Source organism: Sceloporus occidentalis, unplaced genomic scaffold (genome assembly GCF_023333645.1).
Source record: "Sceloporus occidentalis isolate IW3139 unplaced genomic scaffold, rSceOcc1.0.p SCAF_490, whole genome shotgun sequence".
Taxonomy (NCBI): domain Eukaryota; kingdom Metazoa; phylum Chordata; class Lepidosauria; order Squamata; family Phrynosomatidae; genus Sceloporus; species Sceloporus occidentalis.
Window position 1 is genome coordinate 138,378 of NW_028317470.1, and position 21,623 is coordinate 160,000.

Consider the following 21,623-nt stretch of genomic DNA (forward strand, 5'->3'; position numbering starts at 1 on the left):
GTGTCCGCGCCTGCGCAGTGACGGCTCCATTCAGCAGAGAGCGCAGCCGGGGCGGGGAGTCGAGCGGCCAGACGGGCGCAGTCATCGGGATGCACCGGGGCTAGGAGGGGGTGATACGCAGCCGGGACACATGCAGCCAGACCCTCCAGGTAACCAGACACCCGCCGCTGCCCTACAACTGAGGCGACACAGCTCGGACTCTCCCCTTCCCCTACCCACCCCAGGGCCGGGACGGGCCTAGCCTGCAGCCTGTGTTGTGACCAGACAGCCCGACTGGACGAGAAAGGGCACCAGGGACAACACTAGGGGCATGTGTGCTGCCAGGGTGGAGCCTGCTGCCAGCTGTGGTTCCCCGGGAGAGGGGAGGGGAGATTGCTGTGTCAGCCATGGTGGGGGAGGGAATGCAGAATAAGGGGTGCAAGTGCCAGTCAGTGAGAGGGGTGTCATGGGATGCCAAGCCCGGGTAAATGAGGCTGTAGCAGCCACCGAGGGGGCTGCAGCCATTGAGAGATTTGGAGGGGTTCCACCTTGACCGGTGTTGCGGGGGCCCTGCCTGCCATGGCATCAGAAGCAACACAAAACATGAGAGCAGATCGGTGCCAGCTGTGCCGTACGGTGTTAATGTGGGTGCAGTGTGTGCCGGGATGCGCGTCCGACGCCTGCTGTGCTTGCTGCACGGTGTGGTGGGGGCAGAATCGCTAGTGCTTTCCTTAGAAGGGGGTATTTGTCTGGGGGGGTGTGAGTGCCGGTCAGTGCCTGTTATGCCAGGATGAGGTGGGCAGTATTAGGGGTTGGGGTAAAACGTGCCAAGGTAATGGGGGAGTAACTGCGCTTACAGACCTGGAACTGGGTGAGGGGGCATCATCAGCTGTGCCAACCAAGCGGGTCTGACTTACATGGTCGCTGCCCATCCAAATCTGCAATAAAATACTTTGGGTTATTTTACATGCCCGGTATCGGAGTTTTCACGGTCATTCTATTCTTCGCTGTCTGCCAGAAGTGTGCCCTGTAAGGGTTAATGGTCTGGTTTTCGGTTCCGAGGAGTTGCCGGCCAGGCCTGCAGATTAGACAGTAGGCCTCATGTTAATCGCTGCGGCTAGTGTGTCGCTTACACCCTCCATTCATACGCATCGTCTTTAACTCCTCTGTGCAGTCTGTGTGTGTTAGTGTCGGTGTGTGTGCGTGTCAGTGTGTATGTGCGTGTCAGTGTGTGTGTGTGTGCGTGTCAGTGTGCGTGTCAGTGTGTGTGTGTGTGCGTGTCAGTGTGTGTGTGCGTGTCAGTGTGTGTGTGCGTGTCAGTGTGTGTGTGTACACGTGCTAGTGATCAGTGTAAATATTTCTGTAACACATTTAGTACAGTGCTGGTATCGATGTGTGTGTTGGTGTCAGTGTGTGTGTGTGTGCGTGTCAGTGTGTGTGTGCGTGTCAGTGTGTGTGTGCATGTCAGTGTGTGTGTGTACACGTGCTAGTGATCAGTGTAAATATTTCTGTAACACATTTAGTACAGTGCTGGTATCGATGTGTGTGTTGGTGTCAGTGTGTGTGTGTGTGTTGGTGTCAGTGTGTGTGTGTGTGTGTGTGTGTGTGTTGGTGTCAGTGTGTAATTGCTCCATTAATAAAGGTTTTATGGAGACATCAAAGCGAGTGATTGCTGTTATGCCACCGTTTACAGCTGGCTTCAGCCGCACTCACTTTTGAAGTGTTGACTTTTGGGGTGTTTGTGCCTCAGACTTCGTTTTGGGATCTGTCACTCCTTCTGCGTTTTGTCATTTAAACTCCGGCATCGCGTAACGAAGGGATACGGTCCGTATGTTTGGATTTGCCCCGTTATAAATCGCTCGGCCATCCAGCTGTTTGTGGATTAAAGCAGCCGAGGGCAGTCCTGCTTCCCGAGCGAGCGCCGTATTGATCGCTTGCGCTGATGTCATGTATCTGATTGGAACGGTGATCGCATGCGCTGATACCCCGGGGGGGCAGATTCCTTCCTCCTTAAGCCCCCGCTGCTGGTTTTGTCTTCGTGGAGTTATTTAGATCTGTGGCTGGCACTTTATTCACTACGTAAATCCGTTAACATCGCGACGATTCCAGACTCGCTCGTTTTTTACGCAGCCAAACATTAGTTGGAAAATAAAATAGAAATTGCTGCAGCCGTGCGCCTGGTGAGCGTCGGGATTCATTCCGGACTGTATGGAGACGACGTGTCCGGGGGTCCGTCACCCACCCATAGTCTTGTATGATTTTCAATGCATTATTTCATCTTCCTGTTAGTTTCTGTAACCATTATCTGCTTATTTTTTATCTTCACAAATAACTTTAGTGTCGCTTGAAGCGATAAAAGAATCGGATATCCCAGAATGAGTTTGGTTTTAATGAGCTGGGCCGTCCAGTATTTATATACACGCAACCATTCCAACATTTGGGGTCACTTGGACATGTAATATGAAATCCAGCGCAGACGGGGTTAATGCTGTAAATGACTATTGTAGCTGGAAACCGCTGTTTTTTAATGGAATCTCTCCATAGGCGTACAGAGGCCCTTTATCACTCCCATCACTCCTGTGTTCCAATGGCCCTTTATCACTCCCATCACTCCTGTGCTCCAATGGCCCTTTATCACTCCCATCACTCCTGTGTTCCAATGGCCCTTTATCACTCCCATCACTCCTGTGCTCCAGTGGCCCTTTATCACTCCCATCACTCCTGGGTTCCAATGGCCCTTTATCACTCCCATCACTCCTGTGTCCCAACGGCCCTTTATCACTCCCATCACTCCTGTGTCCCAATGGCCCTTTATCACTCCCATCACTCCTGTGTCCCAATGGCCCTTTATCACTCTCATCACTCTCATCACTCCTGTGTCCCAATGGCCCTTTATCACTCCCATCACTCCTGTGTCCCAATGGCCCTTTATCACTCTCATCACTCCTGTGCTCCAATGGCCCTTTATCACTCTCATCACTCCTGTGCTCCAATGGCCCTTTATCACTCCCATCACTCCTGTGCTCCAATGGCCCTTTATCACTCCCATCACTCCTGTGCTCCAATGGCCCTTTATCACTCCTGTGTCCCAATGGCACGTTGTGTTCGCTGATCTGTTTAAGTTTAAAAGGATAATTGAGAGTCGGAAACCTTTTTGTAATTATGCTACAGCCAGAAATGTCCTTGGTTTCAGTGAAAACAGCTCAGTGACCCCAAACTTTTGAACGACTATCTCCTGCCGGCTCCGCGCTGCGCGGTTCTGTTAGTACATATTGTTCAGCTGGATTCGGCTGTTTAATGCGGCGCGGCACAGAATCACCGCTTTGTTCCGGCTGCTTCTCTGGTGTCGCCCTGACAAGCCTGGAAAGAGTGTATCCCGCGGCGCTCAGACGCTTAACCTTTAGCGACACGCAGGCGACGGCGGCCCGTGGAGAGGAGCGGCTGTCGTTATGCGGATGTGTTTTCTTGTGACACTTTCACCTCGCTCCCTTCAGGCACTTCTGCTGTTGCACGTTTGGTGAGCTGTCCGAGTGGGCCGGCCGGAAATCGGGAGGAAGTTGGGCTGCTATCTGCTCGGAGCCGGGAGAACGGCATCGCTCGGTGCGGACGTCGTTTTCCAAGTAAAGCGGCTTCCTCGGGGTTAAATAGTCCGAGATACACCGGGGCGCCCGGGGCTTATCTCCTGTTATCCTCTGGAGTTTTGTGGCTCTGCCGCCGCAGCAGCAGCACCCGGTGCACGGCCCTCGCACGGCTCCCTGGAGGAGTCCTCTAGGATTAGTGCAAAAGCTGATTCACCAGAGAGGATTAATTAAGCCGCGGCTCTTCCTATTAATTGTAAGACCGGATTTCTTGGGTCTCCTCCGGCCGTAGCCCGCGGGTGATGAGCTGAATGCGAACGGCAGCGCAAGGGTTAAAACGCGTTTCCCGGTGGAAATAAAAAGTGTCGCTTTTTGTTTCGCTTTAAGAATCTCATTCATCTGGTTTTTTGTCAGAACACGCAGTTTTTGGCACCGGCGCCGTGGCTTTAAGCCATGAAGTTTTCTGCGTGACATCATCGCTTTCCTTCGCGTTTCTTTGGTGTTTCTCACGCATTTCTCTTGGGGCGCGCGGCTGATTTCACGCCTTATCTTTATTCGGTGATGGAGGGGGGGCGGGCTCATTATTATTGTTTTATATAGCGCCATCATGTTCCGTAGCACTGTACAAGGGGTAGACAGGACATAACAAGCAGTATATAACGTAACAAAAACAGGTGAGGAGAGCTCTGCGCACAGGAGCTTACAATCTAGAGGATCATCCTTTCTGATGATGATTTCCAGGGCTGTCTCTGTATTGTGTTGAGATTTACTTTTTATGCTATTTATATTGGGGTTTTTTTGCGCTCTTTTAGCAGTTTAAATGACTCCGGTATTTGTGAAAATGAATAATAATTTCTCCAGAGCTCGGAAACCTGGGAGTTTTTTAAATGAATGAGTGATTCCATCCTAACGTTACCCTGACGCCCCGGTGGCCCTCACCCCGCCCCGGTGGCCCTCACCCCGCCCCGGTGGCCCTCACCCCGCCCCTGTATTCTCTGCTTCTCGGTGTATTTCTGTATGTGTGACTTTGCCTTGGTTTCTCCGCAGGCCGTTCTGCCGAGCGATGTTCCTCTGGACCGGTGGTTTAACGCTTCGCTGCCTCGCCCCTCTGCTGCATATTTAAATCCGACTTTTAATACCCCCCCAGCTGCTCGGCAGACACATGGTGAATTGCTGTCATTCTCAGAATTGCATCTCCGAAGGCCGATCCCTCCTCAGCATTTCTCAAGCAGGACACGACGACCCCTTCGCTGACGACCCCTTCGCTGACGACCCCTTCGCTGACGACCCCTTCGCTGACGACCCCTTCGCTGACGTGATCCGGGACTTGCTGCCCCCGGAGTGTCGTGTTTCGCGGTCGGTGCCGGTCCCCCACCCCCCCAGCCATGGAGCAGGGAATGGATTACTGGTTGGCGCAGATACAGCAGAAGGATGTCGGGAAGCGGCTTCAGATCGGACCGGACATGATCGACTACCTGTCTGACCGGCAGAAGTCCGCGGACCTGGAGCACGACCAGACGTTACTCGATCGCATGGTCGACGGCCTCGCCACGTCCTGGGTGAACTCCAGCAATTACAAGGTACGATCCCACCCAAAAAATAGAGAATGTTCACCGAACAAAAGGGTCCTCGTAAAGTAGAACCCCATAAAGTGTTCTGGAAACATCTCGGTTATATTTTCTCTTCTTGGTTTTGTTGTCGTCGCGTACGGTCGCATTAGGCGCAGACACTAGAATTCTGTCAATGAACGGAAAGGCTGCGGCCCGACCGCCCCACGCATACGCCCCACGCATACGCCCCACGCATACGCCCCACGCATACGCCCCACGCATACGCCCCACGCATACGCCCCACGCATACGCCCCACACGGGGTTTTATTATCGGGAAGCAGAGGTTCTGCCGTTAACGCCGCGTTCATAGAACCCGGGGATAGCGACCCTGTTCGGTTATGCGCTTCTGATGCGTCCGGCGGTCTGTCTTGAAAGCTGCCGCGCGGTTTGCTTGGTTTGGGATAGTGAGGTTATTATTTAGTGAGAAGTTGTTACACTGTAGCTTTTATTATAAAGGATCGCATGTAGCAGGAATTTCTCTTTCTCGTCCAGTAATGTTTAATTTAGCGACTCGCTCCTCTCGTAACGCATTGGGGTACCACGCGCTGACACTGGCGGGGCCGATATCCTACACTAAAGATGTACCTGTACTTACACAGCAACGCCCATCACTCTAAACCAACGCAAATCTCAGACAGTAAATGATTAGGGATCCAAGCGCAACCCACGTAAGGTGTTTGGATCACGGCCTCCGGCTCCCGCTCCTGATTAACCCGGAATACATTTATAGCACCGATAATTCTGATCTCCGGCCGATGTGTCCGAGGGTGATGAGAGTGCTGTGCGCACGATGAGCGTGACAGTCACTGATCCATTAAGCAATCAGCCGCCAGACTAGTTCTGTTCCTTTAAACGTTGTCGCCGGGACCTGTAAGTCTTGCGCGGCCGCAGCCGGTTTTTAAAGTTTATGATGGTGTTTTCCAGCTGCTGGAGTTGTTCGGACGCGGGGGCTTCGCAGGTACTTCTTCTCTGCACGGAGTGTTAGCCCACCAGCCGAGTTTCACCTTTTGGGCTCGGCCCTTGCTGGGAAAACATGTACCTGTGTCGGCCCTTCTGAATGAATAATGAAGTGAGAGCTGAAACCAGACTCTTCTGTTGGTGAATAGACCCCTTTAAACGACTGTGCGTGATGTGTGTGACAGTCCACGCGCTTTATGTCCCATGCAGGCGATACGATTATTTATCGCAGGGAATTGCTCCCGGCCCACAGGGTGGCCCCAGCGCTCGGTTCCGGTTCTGTATCGTTTACTAGTGAAGTGTGCTTTGTTTATGCTGATTTTGGTTATTTTAGCCTCCCTGTAATTATTTTTTGCTAGAATGTGTTTTTTGCAGCAGCCACGATTATGCGAAGCGTCATCCTTTAATTGTCTGCGTTGTGATTGGCTGAGAGTGGAATTAAGTGATTCACCTAAACGTTAAATAGGAGCTTATAGTACGACGGGTGGGACCCGACCGCCTGTGTCCCTAAACGGGGGCCCGGCCCTCGCGCCCTTTAATCTTCTGGTCTTTTTTTGTTTGTTTGTTAAATCTTACGTCTGTGTTTGTTCTCGAATTGAATTCGTCTTTAGATTGTTGTTGCTGTTTGGATGTTTGGCCTCTGCGCTCCCCAAAGCTATAAATCGGTGAATCTCGCTTGTTTTCACTTTGGTGAATGGAAAGGTCGCCAGGTCACGTGGTAACGGTCGCCGGGGTCACGTGGTAACGGTCGCCGGGGTCACGTGGTAACGGTCGCCGGGGTCACGTGGTAACGGTCGCCGGGTCACGTGGTGCCAGTAACAAATATAGTTTGGGCGAACGTTTGCCGGCCGGCTCGGGTAACCGAGTTCAGGTTGTTGGGGTCCGGATGAGCCGCGGAGTCGGGGGGCAGGAACGCTCGGTCCGGATTCACTAGCTGGTGGATGAGTGACTGAGTTATTGGATGCCGCGGTCTGTGCGTGTATAGTGTATGTGTGTGTGTGTGTGTGAATATAGCGCGGATAAAGTGTGTGTGCGTGTATATACTGTGTGTGTATATATATGTGTATATATATATATATATTACAGCCGCCTGATGTTTTCCCGGAGAAAGAATGGAAATATTTATGATGCGACGTTCTGCTCGTGGAGTTGGCCCCTCGCGGACGGGCTTTGGGGCGATGAGAACGTTTCTGCCGTCTCTGGTGGGCGATTCCCATGAATACGGTTTGTGTGTTTGGTCTTTCTGTTCCTCCAGCACAGGCCGGTCCTTGTTCTGCAGATCGCCGGCTTCCTTCGTACCTGGAGCCCCCGACAGATTGTTAGTTCAGCTCCGGCATTTAGAAGGTTTTTTAACCATTGCTGTGCTGGAGTGCTGTCAGCCTTACGCTCGGAAGCTGGTGAGATCTGGGGACGCAGGTTGGTGCCATGCGACTGCCCTTTCCGTGCATGGCGCTCCAATGGTTAATGCCCCAGTCAGGCGTGATGTAACACGTTGCAGCTCAATGATGTAAACGTTAGATGCCGATAAACTCACTTAAACTTAAACAAAACTGAAAGCATGTTTTAAACAAAAAATGTAGTGTTCTGTTCCAACTGGGGGTCTGTCTTAAAGGGACAGGAGCTCCTTTTAAACCCAGAAGCTCTTCCTTTACAGCATTCCTTGAAATCAGGTGTCTTATAACGTGTAAGCGTCGTCGTCATGCGCGGCTTACAGCCAGCAGCTTTACATTCATCCATTTACGCCTCTAGCTGACACGGGTCTGTTTTCACGTTTTTAAAGGCTTGCATGAGGTTGTAACTTCTAGAGTGTTTCCTTTTAAATGGCTCGTTTGTTTAGAGCTCTTTTTCTGTTATACAAACCAATACGGAGCCTCTAAACCGCAGGATCTACTTATACAGAGACGGTGCATCTGGATCCTTTTATAGAATATGCGCGTCTGTGTAAAAGCTCCGCTGTTTCTTATGCGTTCTAATGGAATTATTTATTATAAGCAGGGGCCGCGGACACCGATCGTGTTGTTTTCATACTACACGTTTGCAGTCAGACAGGCGTGTATCCGTGTTACACGCGTTTACCTGCATTTCAGGTTGCTTTATCTGTCACGCCGCATACTTCAAATAGCAAATAAAAAGCGGCCGTCGCGAGCTCTTCCCTCGCTGTAATTGCCACATAGTATCCCGTCTCGCCTGCAGGTATTTGGGGCGGAAGGACGCGCTCGCGTATGTTTATAATAACAGGGCGGACGCTTTGTCGCTGCAACCCCTGGGCTTTGGTCTGAGAAACGAATGTCCGGAAATGACCGTCACCCGGGTATTAGGGACCCTCGTGCCCCGTGAGCGTCGCCGAATGTGAATTTCTGTGGTCAGCCCGTGGCTAACAACGCAGGGTTAAAGTAAAAATTTTATATAAATGTAGCTTTTTTTTTTTTTTTGAAACACTGCGCATGTTCAGAAGGAACACGCATGTTCTGTCCCCATACAGACTTGGCTGGGGTATTCTGTTACTGGCGCATATCTTACAGAAACTGCTTTAGCCCCTGGTGCCGTTGCTGTCAGTCCTGTGACATTTTGGGTGACTTTCCCGGCTCAAACACCGCACTGAGCTGATGCTTTATGGCAATGCTAAAGAAGTCCCTTCCTCCATAGACTTTCATTAGTCAGCGAGTCTGGTTGGGTGATTAAGACTGAGGCATTCTATTATTATAAGGCTTCTGAGTGTTTGTCTTGTACGGGGCTGCACAGGTTCAGTCCTCTAGGACCACAGACAACCTAATGAAAAATCCATGAAACCACGCGTTTTCAGGACGGGATACACAGAATTTCTGGCCCGTTTTAACCCTTTGAGGCCTGGATTCTTGCTGTAGGAGATTAGTAATAGGCTTGGCTTGCGTTGTATTTTGTGAAGTCGTTTAACCGGCGGAGATTTGCTTCGTTTGCGGGAAATGTCTGCTAAGTGATGAAATCGCTGGTTTTATGTGCAGTTTGTGCTGCGTCGGCCGGTCGGCGGAATATTCTGCAGCCTGTAACTCGCGGAGCGGCTGTGAGAGTGACTGCGGCCGCGTGCCCCGGGAGTGACTTTCCACCCGGCTATTTAAAGAGCGCCATGTGCTCGTCCCGTAGCGGCGGCCGCAATCCATCTGCTCAGCGGCGAAGGGCCGGCGACTTGTTACCAAACTAATCGCGGCGTTAGATCCCCGGGGCCGCTGTGCCGTATCACGGCGGACGATACACCGAGTAGACGCTCTGTGTGACTACGGGGCAACTTTAATACAAAACTTGAGGAAAAAAAGGTTTTGTCGCTATAGCAACTGGTGGAATAGCAGGCGTTCGCTATTGGTTGCCGTGGTCACAAGCTTTGGAAAGTTAGCGTACTAATTTACTGACCAGACACAGGGACATAGAAGGGGTTAAACTGACATTACTTAACCCTTTAGTGCCAGGTTATCTTTCAGTGCCGGCGGCGAATGATCGGTTAATTCAGTGAGCGCTGAATTCTATGGAGTAAGTATCAGATAATAACGTGGTGTTTTTCCACCCCGATGCTGTCGGTGTTGTCCGTCGCCCGAGGTGGGGCTATTGCTGTCCTGTCTCGGAGGAATGTGTGAAATGCCAATAAATCTCCGTTTATTGCTCACGTCTTGTGCCACGGTCGTCGCCGCGCGTTTCCTGCCGTCTGGGGTAGAATTCCACGATCTATTATTATTGTTTTTATATCGCAGCGCCGACATGTTCCGCAGCGCTGTACAACGGGTAAAGTCGTATATAACATAACAATTCAACCTAAAACAAGGAGTAAGGAGGGCCCTGCGCGCAGGAGCTTACAATCTAGAGATCTGCTACTTTTTATTTATTTTTTGTTCGGTTGCCCGCTTTTTTTCGCTTTTGGTTACAAAACAAGTTAGAAAAACATTTAAAGATTAACATCCGGGAGGAGTTTGGGCCGCAGTAAGACTGATCGGGAGACGTTTACGGGGTAAACGTTGCTTTTGGAATCTTGTTATCCGGGCATTTTCTTTGGGTGAAAACATCCCTTCCGTTCATCGGATGAAAGCCGAGCTCTTCCTGAGGGGAAACGAATTAGCGTTTGGGGTTAAAGGGAGTGGATTGCGCCGCCTCCCAGGGAGAGGTGTTTGCGCTACGGCTCTGAAATCCTTTGTGATGCAGAAGAGTCATTGTTTGGGCGGCAGTAACACCCTATTTATCATCCGGGGTCAGCGATCTGTCCTTACGCCTCGTTTACATTTCACGTTTATCTGCAGCAGCGTTTCCTGGCCGTGTTGGCCCTTCCTTAACTCTTTGTGTGCTGGGAGGGAAGCTTTTCATGGTTTTCTGTTTAAAAATAAACCGCTCCTGTCTGCTGGATAAAACTAACAGCGCCCGGCAATCAGCCTTATCCGGCGAACCTTTTACCTGATAACAGGCTGGGGGGAAATTACTTAATGAGTTTATTTGGGGGACGCAGGAGATTCGGGGCAATGTGTTCACCATGATAACTAGAAAGGCGCTGCTTTCCTCTGGTGCTGCATTTCGCTGTTACCTCTGTCCGGCTTATTCCAAAGGAGGAGAAAAGATAGAAGAAGAGGCCGGAATCTAAAACCAGAGGATCAGAGGATTAGATAGAATGGAAGGAAGTTTTACTTTACTGAGAGGGTGGTAGATAAGTGGTACAGCCTCCCAGCAGAAGTGGTAGAGGGTAATACAGTGAGGGGATTAAATATGCATGGGATAGACATACGGCTCCTGAATCTAAGACGAGACCAACCACTGATTAAGGTTTGAGTGACCAGACGGGGGCCGGTGGGGGACGATCTGCAGGCAGCTTTCAGGTTCTAGTCGGTCTCCCCATTAAGTTATCTCTTCCCTATTGTTGTTGCTGATTGGCCCCTTGAGTACTTTGGCTTAGGCAGCCGCTGTTCCCTGCATTTCTTTGCCCCGCTGTCTGTTGGGGGTATCGCTGCTGACAACCAGACCCCCAAACCGCCCACCGAGATGAGATTACCGTTCCCTGCACATACTCGGCACTGGATCACGTGATTGGGAATATTGGGGGTTAAGGTGCAGTGGGGAGGGGGTGATATCGGTTTAAATGTCTTATTTATTGAGTGCGATCTCGTTAGCGCTCCTGTTATTTGGCTCTCGCTTCGTTAAACGGATCCTCATACGATGGATTGTTCAGTGAGGTCACCTTTCTGATCTGAAAGCCAATCGTCGGCCGGCAGCGGAACCCGTGACACCCCTAAACCCCCCCCCCGGGAATGTCCAGAAGATTTTTATTTTTCTGTGCGTTACTTGGTAATGTGTCCTTCCTTCTGGGCTGAGTCCTGCACCGGTTTTAAAATGTTACATTTCAAAGCTACAAAGAATAAACCGGTTGCATCATCAATAATATTGAGTTTCTTTCCAAATAAAACGAATGGTATTTGCGGCAATCACTATGGCAACCTGTGTGTTGTCCTTTGCTGAATGCATCACTTTTACCGCTTTGCACCAGAATTGGTTCTAAGCACAAGAGACCGAGAAATATCACAACCCGGCTCTGCATATTCATTAAAGTGCTGCACGTCATTGGTTGTTAAGGGGTTAAAGTGCTGCACGTCACAGTGGTGTGTTGGTGCCGACCCGATGCAGCCACATAGTGAGAGCGAGTATCTGCTCAGTCTGGGTAAGTCGGAGCTGGAGCTCGATTCGGTTTCTGGTTTTCTTACAGCCGACTTTTCGCTGCCGGGGAGCTGGCGGGTCGGTGCTGCCCCCTCCTGGACCACTCGCTAACTGCAAGTCCAAAACTGCCTGCTTTTCCAAATAAAGGAACGTTTTTAGCTCAAAAAAGAATTAGATGCTTAGATTAAATTTTATTAGCGGTCTATATCGTGTGTTACATGTTGGAGCCTCAGGGAATACCTGCGTTTGTAGAAACGGGTGCGCAGGACCCCATTGCCTGCCTGCGCCCCGCCGTCGCCTGCCTGCGCCCCGCCGTCGCCTGCCTGCGCCCCGCACCGCTTGTCCCTTTAAAGGGAGATAGACGATTCCTACTGAACCCCCATTTACCCGGGTTTTTATTTATTAAAAGTGGATTTGCTGCAGGCGATATATTCAGCATCTACTACATCCTTTATTATAAGCTGCCCTCCGTCTTGTCTTTCAAACCCCGGCGCCAATTAATGTAAATTGGTAGTAAGGAGATAAGAGGCTCTGAAATAATCTCTCAGCAAAGATCTCCTAGAATCTCCGTCTTCCAAGGGAGGGGAGGGGGGGGCCGCCAAACGTCTCAGCCCCCCGACAAAAACAGATCTCCGAGAACCCGGTTCCACTGGGGCATTTCAGCGTCCAAAAATCAACACAAAACCTCACATGCACAAAAACAACAAAAAATGTGAGAACGTACGAAGCGCCATTCCTGGCCCCAGTCCGTGGCTGGTGTCCAAAAATGTACCCCCCAGCCATAGACTTTACCCCCAATGCCATAAGGTAGGGTATTTTAAGGGACCAGCGGGCTACAGAAGAACCTCGGGCAACAAATCACCCGCTTGCCCTCACTACCGATTGATAATTTCTAAAGCTGCGTTGCGCTAAATAAAACGACAGCTCCGTTATCCGCAGATTATACGTGAAATAAACAGCAGCTTCTACATTTTTCTGAATGAAAATAGATTTTCTCTTTTATAACAGAAATATGGGGGTTCCAAAAATAGCACCGTTGCTAGTGCTTGCACACCAGTGATGCGTTAGTGTTGCTTGTGGCGTCAGCAGGACCGCCCTCGCTATTCGCTCATTGGCCGATCGCTCACCCCAAGACAAGGATGGTTAGGGAGGGAAAGGCCTGGATTTCGGGGTAGGATTCCAGGATTTTGTCTCAGTGAGGGTGAGCGGAGTGTGCGAGATAACGGCTCGTAGAACTTTCATTTAACCGCCTCGGCCTCTGACCGGGGACCTCTGGCCTTCCGATTGATACAAAACTGAAATTATTCTTTATGGTATGTTTGGTTTAAGAGAAAAACGAGAGCCCACGATGCATTTCACTTAGCGTAATTTGCATATTGGTACCTAAATTTCAGAATATCTGCTACGTTTCAGTTTTATTTAAAGACATCTCGTGTAAAATATTGAAATCCTGATAAAATATGCATTTAAGGCTGTAAAGCAATGAAGTGGTTGTTTCCTGTTATTCTATTAAAGGCAGTCATGTGATATCGGTAGCCGCCTCCCACTCCCAAACCTCACCGAGCCGGTTGCTTTATGGCAGCGCTTGCTTGGCGTCTTCCTCATAAATTTTCTTTTTATTGCCGTGGACCGAGTCCTTGCGTTATTTGTAGACCAAAACTTCTAAAGGTGCAAATGTATTCAAAGGCGTTTATTCAGTTAGAGGGGCTTTGTGGTTTTTAACTCCTTCATGTCACTTCGATATGAAGGGTCAATGCTGCGTCTTCCGTCTAGAAGTGCTGAGCTGGCCCAGTATAATGTATAATTCAATGCATTTTGGGTATCCAAAATTGGGGAAATGTTACTGATTTGTCTTGCTGACTTAATTATACATTACGCAGTCAAACTAAGCTGAAGCTCACTAGGGTTGGCCCTTCATAATGTATAGTAAAGTCAGAGTACAACTGTGCCCTATTTAGTGAATAAACCCCAAACTGTCCTGCAGCTCAATGTCTGCATGAACGTCTCCCGCTGCCTCGGGCGCGGAAATATCTGTAAGAAGCGCGTTTATAAAGGAAATACAGATAGAAAGAGATTTATGATCGTTTATAAATAAGGTAACTTGCTACATTGTAACATCACAAACAGTCCGGCTCCGCAGCGCCATCTGGTGCCTCATTCAGGAAGCTTCGGTCACAATCTTTTTTCACTGTATCTTTGGTGGAAATGGTTCCAAAAATTGCACCATTGCCAGTGTTTGCACACTAGTGATGCGTTAGTGTTGTGATTGGTGTCAGCAGGACTGCCCTCACTATGCGTTCATTGAACAGTCGCTCACCCCAAGAGAAGGATGGTTGGCGACCGTTACCGTGCCAAACTCAGAGGTAAAAACCGGCGGCCCCTCCTTGTTACGGTGACCGGTAATCCCGCCGCTGTCTGTAATATAAATGGTAACCGACTGTTTCTGTATGAGCAGCGCTTGTGTAAGGTTTGTAACGGGGTTTTACAATTTTTGTTGTTGTTGCTGCTCAATGGAAAAGTCACATTACCCATGATGCCATGCGCCACCTAGCTGCTACAATTTGCATGTCATTTACATGTTGGATGTATTGCTCACGGCCGCCCTATTTTTATTTCGTATTTATTTTTGTTTTATTTATATTTTATCATCATTATTAAAACATAAAATTGTAACTCATGCTCCCAGGACTTGTTTTAAAAATAAATAAAATGTAAACTCCATGCATTCTGATGGCTGATGGACGGCGTTTCTGTTCGGCGTTTCAGGTCGCGTTGATCGGAATGGATATTTTGTCGGCTCTCGTCTCCCGTTTGCAGGACAGATTCAGGACGCAGATCGGCACAGGTAACTGGGCAGGGCAGACGCCAGCATGCGCCGAGAGAGCGTGCGCACCGCCATCACCCAGGCTGGATGTAAACGATTAACGTTAATCTGCGGCTTTAATAAAAGCAATGGGGTCTATGTTTAACCCTTAAAGTGCTAGTCGGAGGGAGGGGGTTATTCTGGAAAGGGGTTGCTCCTGGGGTATCACGGATTCTGATTTTTTCTTTTCCAGTGCTGCCCAGTTTAATGGATCGTTTGGGCGATGCCAAGGACTCTGTTCGCGAGCAGGATCAGAGCCTGCTTCTAAAGATCATGGAGCAAGCGAGTAATCCCCAGGTACGCTCATTGGGGGGCCGCGCATGTGATGAGAGAGAGAGAATACAGTCTGTCCTGATTCCCTGTCAGTTCCTGGCGTATTCCAGTATGTATGTAATGATGGGGCGTTCAGGCATAGAAACCCGGAACCTGCCGGCAGATCGGCCCCATTCGGCCCCCATCTAGTCTCCCGTTTCTTTCATTGGTCTCGTCTTAGATTCAGGAGCCATATGCCTAACCCATGTGTGTTTAGATCCCCTGATTGTATTAGCCCCTGCCACCTCTGCTGGGTGGCAGTTTAGTAATCTCAGACACATGAGATTACATGTCATGGTACCGCTTGTATGAATGGAACCGCGTGGGCTACGATGAGGCTGTCTTTTTAAATGTCACCGAGAGATTTGTATCCCGGTTTAATGATCTCTGACCTGTTTGTAGTACGTTTGGGATCGGATGCTGGGAGGATTCAAACACAAGAATTTCCGCACACGGGAAGGAGTCTGTCTCTGCCTCATCGCCACGCTTAACACGTGAGTCCTAAAATGATCCCCATCCACGAATCAGGCTTTTCATTTGTAACATTTTATTTAAGATTATTTCCTCCTCTCTTTATACAGATACGGGGCCCAGGGTCTGACACTGAGCAAGATTGTACCCCATATATGTAACCTGCTGGGAGACCCCAATAGTCAGGTGAGAGCACAGAACATGAAACGGCATCCGCGTGTGGGTCACGGTATATGTTTTATCCATGGCTCTGGGTTTACGCTTCTGCATAAATCCCCATTAAAAGCTGATCTACCGGTATTACCGTATTGGCTTGGATACAGGCCGCCCCCGTATAGAAGCCGCACCCTAAAAGTTTGGTGCTTTTTTAAAGAAAAAGTTTTTTTAATAGGCATGCTGCCACTCTGTCCCCCCCCCGAGATATGCTGCCACTCTGTCCCCCCCTGAGATATGCTGCCACTCTGTCCCCCCCTGAGATATGCTGCCACTCTGTCCCCCCCCTGAGATATGCTGCCACTCTGTCCCCCCCCCTGAGATATGCTGCCACTCTGTCCCCCCCCCTGAGATATGCTGCCACTCTGTCCCCCCCCGAGATATGCTGCCACTCTGCCCCCCCAAGATATGCTGCCACTCTGTCCCCCCCCCGAGATATGCTGCCACTCTGTCCCCCCCGAGATATGCTGCCACTCTGTCCCCCCCCCCAAGATATGCTGCCACTCTGTCCTCCCCCGAGATATGCTGCCACTCTGCCCCCCCCGAGATATGCTGCCACTCTGTCCCCCCCCGAGATATGCTGCCACTCTGTCCCCCTGCCCGAGATATGCTGCCACTCTGTCCCCCCCCAAGATATGCTGCCACTCTGCCCCACCCCGAGATATGCTGCCACTCTGTCCCCCCCCGAGATATGCTGCCACTCTGCCCTCCCCCCCCCGACTTACCAGAGCAGAGCAGACTCCCGGGTGTCTTGCGGGGCCGGCGGGGGACATCTACGCAATACTCGTATACAACTTCCGGTGCTGGGACTCAGCGGATGCGCCGGCACCGGAAGTTGTATACGCGTATTGCCGGCCCCGCAAGACACCCGGGAGTCTGCTCTGGTAAGTCTTGGGGGCAGAGGTAAAACGCATCATGCGGACGGTCACCGGCTGCGGCGATGCGGGTAAACAACCTCCGCAGCCGGTGACCATCCGCACGATGCGCTTTAACAATCCCCCTTTTAACTCCCCCCGTGGGAAGTGCTGGCAGGGGAGGCTGTCTGAGCGTATCAGAGAGTAGGATGCGGGTCCCCTGCACCGCTGCGGGGGATCTGTATCCTAACCCTGCTGCCTGCCCGGCGCCCGGGACTGTATGTCCTGGGCGTCGGGCGCTAGACCCCGGATATAGGCCGCACCCCCACTTTAAAAACTTAAAGTGGGGGAAAAAAGTGCGGCCTATATTCGAGCCAATACGGTATTATTAAGTCTGTGGTTCCCTCTGTTGGTCACTAACGGTACTGCACATAAAGGCTTCACAGGGGTCCCAGATTTGCACCATTGCTTGTTCTCATATGTATATTTTGGGGCAATATTCATAAGTTTGGGGACAAACTGTTAATGTTTTTTAAACTGTTTTCTTGTCTATGGAGGTCACAATAGATTAGTTAGATTTGCCCATACATGGCAAATATACAGAGCCTGCCCTTGAGTTTACTATGTAGTCTTATGGTGGGCTCGTGAGCTTACAATCAAATTCTGTGTTATGCCCTGAGAATATCAGATGAAGAACGCACAAGATTTTTGCTGCTATTAATGAAAATGATTATTATTTTTTTTCATGGGAGGTATGTTTACGCACCACTACTGTTCTTTTATTTGGAAAGTCGAGTCGTTCGATGCAGAGAGGGGGCCGCCTGCGTGACTCTATGAACCGGAATATTTTATTTTAGAGAAATAACACCGTTTATCTTGTTCTGAAAGTATGTTCTTCTTAAGCGAACGTTTGCTTTGGACAGAACGCTTAAGCAATAGCCGAGCGATGATATTTTTATAGATAAGCGGAGTCCGTGAATTCTGCTTAAAAAAATAACATTTGCTATTTTTGGCCTAACCTTCCTTCTGTTCCTCTTTACATCGAGGCGCGAATTGTGTTGCCAAAGTTGTCCCAGGAATTCCCAAGGCCTTTTTCTGGGTCACGCGTTCCCAGAGATACATTGTATTCATTTTTTGTCATTTATTTGTTTTGTTGGGTGTTTTCTGCAGGTCCGCGACGCAGCAATAAACTGCTTGGTAGAAATTTATAGACACGTAGGAGAACGCGTGAGAGCCGACCTCAGCAAGAAGGGTCTGCCCCAGTCCCGGTGAGTACATTGCCTCATAAAGTCATAAAGGGCCATTGGAACACAGGAGTGATGGGAGTCATAAAGGGCCATTGGAACACAGGAGTGATGGGAGTGATAAAGAGCCATTGGAACACAGGAGTGATGGGAGTGATAAAGGGCCATTGGAACACAGGAGTGATGGGAGTCATAAAGGGCCATTGGAACACAGGAGTGATGGGAGTGATAAAGGGCCATTGGAACACAGGAGTGATGGGAGTGATAAAGGGCCATTGGAACACAGGAGTGATGGGAGTGATAAAGGCCCACTGGAACACAGGAGTGATGGGAGTGATAAAGGGCCATTGGAACGCAGGAGTGATGGGAGTGATAAAGGGCCATTGGAACGCAGGAGTGATGGGAGTGATAAAGGGCCTCTGTACGCCTACGAAGAGATTCCATTAAAAATCAGCCGTTACAATAGTCATTTACAGCATTAACCCCGTCTGCGCTGGATTTCTGTTATTTTAATGGGCAAAACATTTTTTTTGTGTGTTAAAACACAGAAAATTTCTAAGTGACCCCACTTAATACAATTATTAGGGACACCGTGGCTTGTAGGCCCTCCGAGTGACGTCCCCCCCCCTTTTTTTTCCTTTCAGGTTGAATGTGATTTTCACCAAATTTGACGACGTGCAGAAATCTGGAACCATGATCCAGTCCTCGCTCGGTATGTAGCGTGTGCTCCGTGTAACGTGTTGTGTGCGGACAGGGTGCGTCATTTGAAATGAATCCCCCTCTTTCATATTGTTCTGGGATTTCCCTCGTCGCTCAGTTACCCCGAAGGACTCTTTTACCGGGGGTTGCTGGTTTGTTTTGCTGCTGATTAGGTTCTTGCGCCGCTGTTTATTCTGATGCGGCGTCTCCGTCGGCAGCTGAGATTCTGTCTGCGTCGATAATCATTAATCCGGCGATCCGACGTCCCAGAGGAAGCTACAATAAATTAACTTATTAACGGCGTCAGAAGGCATGTCGTCTAAACGCAGCTAAAACTACAAAACTGTCCTCTGACGTTTAGCCTCGTGTCAGAAATAACGCGCTGAGCGACGTCTGTCGCGATTCCGGCTCCCAGAGAATCGTCCGATACAAAGAAATGCAACAACCATTAAACAATAAAGCTTTCTGCGGGGAAGAAAATCTCCTTGGGTTCCGGTTACTTTTTTGGCAAATCCCGACGCCCTTCCCCCACCCCGGGGGTTAACTGAAGCCCGCAGCACGGACGGCCCTGAGTTACTGCCAAGCCCGCCTATCATCTTATCAAATCCCCCCTGCTTGAATACAGATGTGTTTTTAAAGATGTAACAATAACCTGATTTGTATCGAATATTGTACAATTCCAAACCTGCTGGCAGATTGGCCCCATCCGGCCCCCATCTAGTCGCGAGCTCCCCTGCTGTTAAGACTCAAACCTAAATCAGTCGTCTTAGATTCAGGAGCCGTATGTCTATCCCATGCCTGTTTAATACCCTCACTGTATTACCCTCTACCACCTCTGCTGGGAGGCTATTCTTCTTATCTAGCACCCTTTAAAAAGCCATTACCCTGACATGTGTGAAGAAATATTCAAAAGCAGTGAAATCTCCTGTGCGTTTAGCAGGAACGTAGCCCCCGGCCTCGCTCGTTAGGTCTCCGGCGCCTGCGCTGGTCGTCGTGTCGCTCCCCCGGGGGACGTCGGCTCTCATATGCTGATCCTGTGATGTCCGCTGGATGCGACTCCTGCCTTCCCCCGTCGCTGCGCCCGACATCTCAGTGATTTTTTTTGTCTGGCTGCGCGTGCTGAGAGTTGGATACAGGGGATGCTGAGGAAGATTTTTTGCCGGAGGATCTGCGCCTGTAAGAGCTAAAGGGTTAACATCCGCGGAGCTGCCCTCCGTCGGCCGCGGGGTCAGCCGTCAGTGAACGGGGTTTGTCCTTTCAGGGGCAGAGGGGCCGACGGCTCCCAGTGTATTAGAGGGGACCCAGGTTTAACTCCGTGTGTGCCGGGAAGGTTGTCCGTTGCCTCAATGTACGGCAGCCTGGGGGTGAATGGGCGGAAATGTTTTTGGCTGAGCGACGGCCGTAAACTGAAATTAGGCTTTTTGAGGTTAAATTGCCATTTTTTTTACATTTCTGTATTGTGCGAAATCCTGAGGAGCGTGACGGATGGCGGTGGGGCGGCTGGCAGACCCTCCGGAGACACAATGACACGCGTGGAACCGTGCAGCCTCTGACGTGTCCCTTTCTCTACAGATAAGAACTTCGATGATGAGGACTCAGTCGATAGTAACAGGCCTTCGTCCGCCAGCTCGTCTACATCGTCCAAGGCGCCGCCTGCCGCGCGGAGGGTGGTGAACGTGGCGCCTGCCCGCCGACCGGGCACCTCGACTCTCACCAAGGCAGGAGGCGAGTATTCGAGGGGTTCGAGGTTACGTCTCTGCAGCGATAGGCGTGTTACATGAATATACGAGCGCCTGAGACCGCCGGGGGGCTTCAGAGCCTTCGCTGTGTCTGAATGCACTCAGTAAGGGGCTTCGCGGCTCTGTTACCCCGGGGGCTGAGATCCGTATCTTTCTCCCAGCTCAGCGGAGGAGCCCGGATGTCGTTTACCGTGTCTTTAACGACAAATCAATTAATGCAAATGACCATCTTTACCCCGGAGGAATCAATAACCCTTTGAGCTGCACAGAGGGCAGATTCCATCATTAACCTCTTCTCTCCCACCCCCGAAATCCAGGAGCAGCCAAGGAAGGCGCGGGAGCCGTGGACGAGGAGGACTTCATTAAAGCCTTTGAAGATGTTCCAGCCGTCCAGGTAAATCCTCGAATGATTCTGGGCTTTGAAGTCTCTGTGTATACAATATAGGGTTAAATGACGGCTGCCGGCGCTCTGTGCCGGTTAGATTTCCTTCGCTGTGATCTGTTGCACGTTTGTGTCGCTTGTGCTGCGGGTGATAAAGTTGCCCTTTTGCTACTTTTATTTAGATTTACTCCACGCGGGACCTGGAGGAGTCCATTAACAAAATCCGCGAGGTCCTGTCGGACGATAAACACGACTGGGAGCAGAGGATTCTGGCCGTAAGGAGCTTCATTAACCTTCTTTAATGATCACAGCCCGGGGTCTGGCTTACAGATCCGTTTGCGCCTGCGCGAGGTGCCGTGCGTTCTGAACGACTGACAGAGAAACAAACTCTGAGTGAAATGAAATGTGGATGTTCATCGGCGCGCTCTGGAGGCGCAGGCGCGTACCCCGTGTGTGCCGAATGGCCTGTCGCACTTTAGTGAATGGTTATACGGCTCTGGGCTCCTGCGCATTCTGTCCTCTCGGGGTCCCCCCCGGTAATCGTTTCGGGTTTGTGTTTGCAGTTGAAGAAGTTCCGGTCTCTCCTCTTGGCCGGAGCCGCCGAATACGACAATTTCTTCCAGCACCTACGTCTGCTGGATGGAGCCTTTAAACTGTCGGCCAGGGACCTGCGCTCTCAGGTGGTCCGTGAAGCCTGCATCACTCTGGGGTAGGTGAATCTACGGGGAAATGGACGTCTTAAACTGGTGCGGAGACCAAGATGTGTCGGTGCTGCCGGCCGCCTGTGCTGCCGACTGTATGGGAAACGGCTGTTTAAAGACAGATCTTGGGTATTGAATTCATTTTTCCTGATGTTTTAGTCGTTTCTTTATTTGTTTTTAGGCACCTGTCGTCTGTTCTGGGGAACAAATTTGACCACGGAGCTGAAGCCATTATGCCCACGCTCTTCAATCTGGTACCCAACAGCGCCAAAGTCATGGCCACGTCTGGCATGGTAGCCATTCGATTAATTTTACGGGTAAGTATTTGCATTGGGGCTCCTTTCTTAATGTAAATTTAAGGT

General features: G+C 50.4%; 2 non-coding genes and 1 pseudogene across 2 annotated transcripts; 1 reads left to right on the forward strand and 2 right to left on the reverse strand.

Moving 5' to 3' along the window:
- Positions 1-4,942: 4,942 nt before the first annotated feature.
- Positions 4,943-21,623, forward strand: part of LOC149271579 (CLIP-associating protein 1-A-like) — a 41,227-nt pseudogene continuing 24,546 nt past the window's right edge.
- Positions 12,801-12,927, reverse strand: LOC149271580 (U4atac minor spliceosomal RNA). Its single transcript, XR_016279713.1, has one exon. It is a non-coding gene; the product is annotated as a U4atac minor spliceosomal RNA (small nuclear RNA).
- On the reverse strand, positions 13,991-14,117 carry LOC149271581 (U4atac minor spliceosomal RNA). The gene has a single exon (XR_016279712.1). It is a non-coding gene; the product is annotated as a U4atac minor spliceosomal RNA (small nuclear RNA).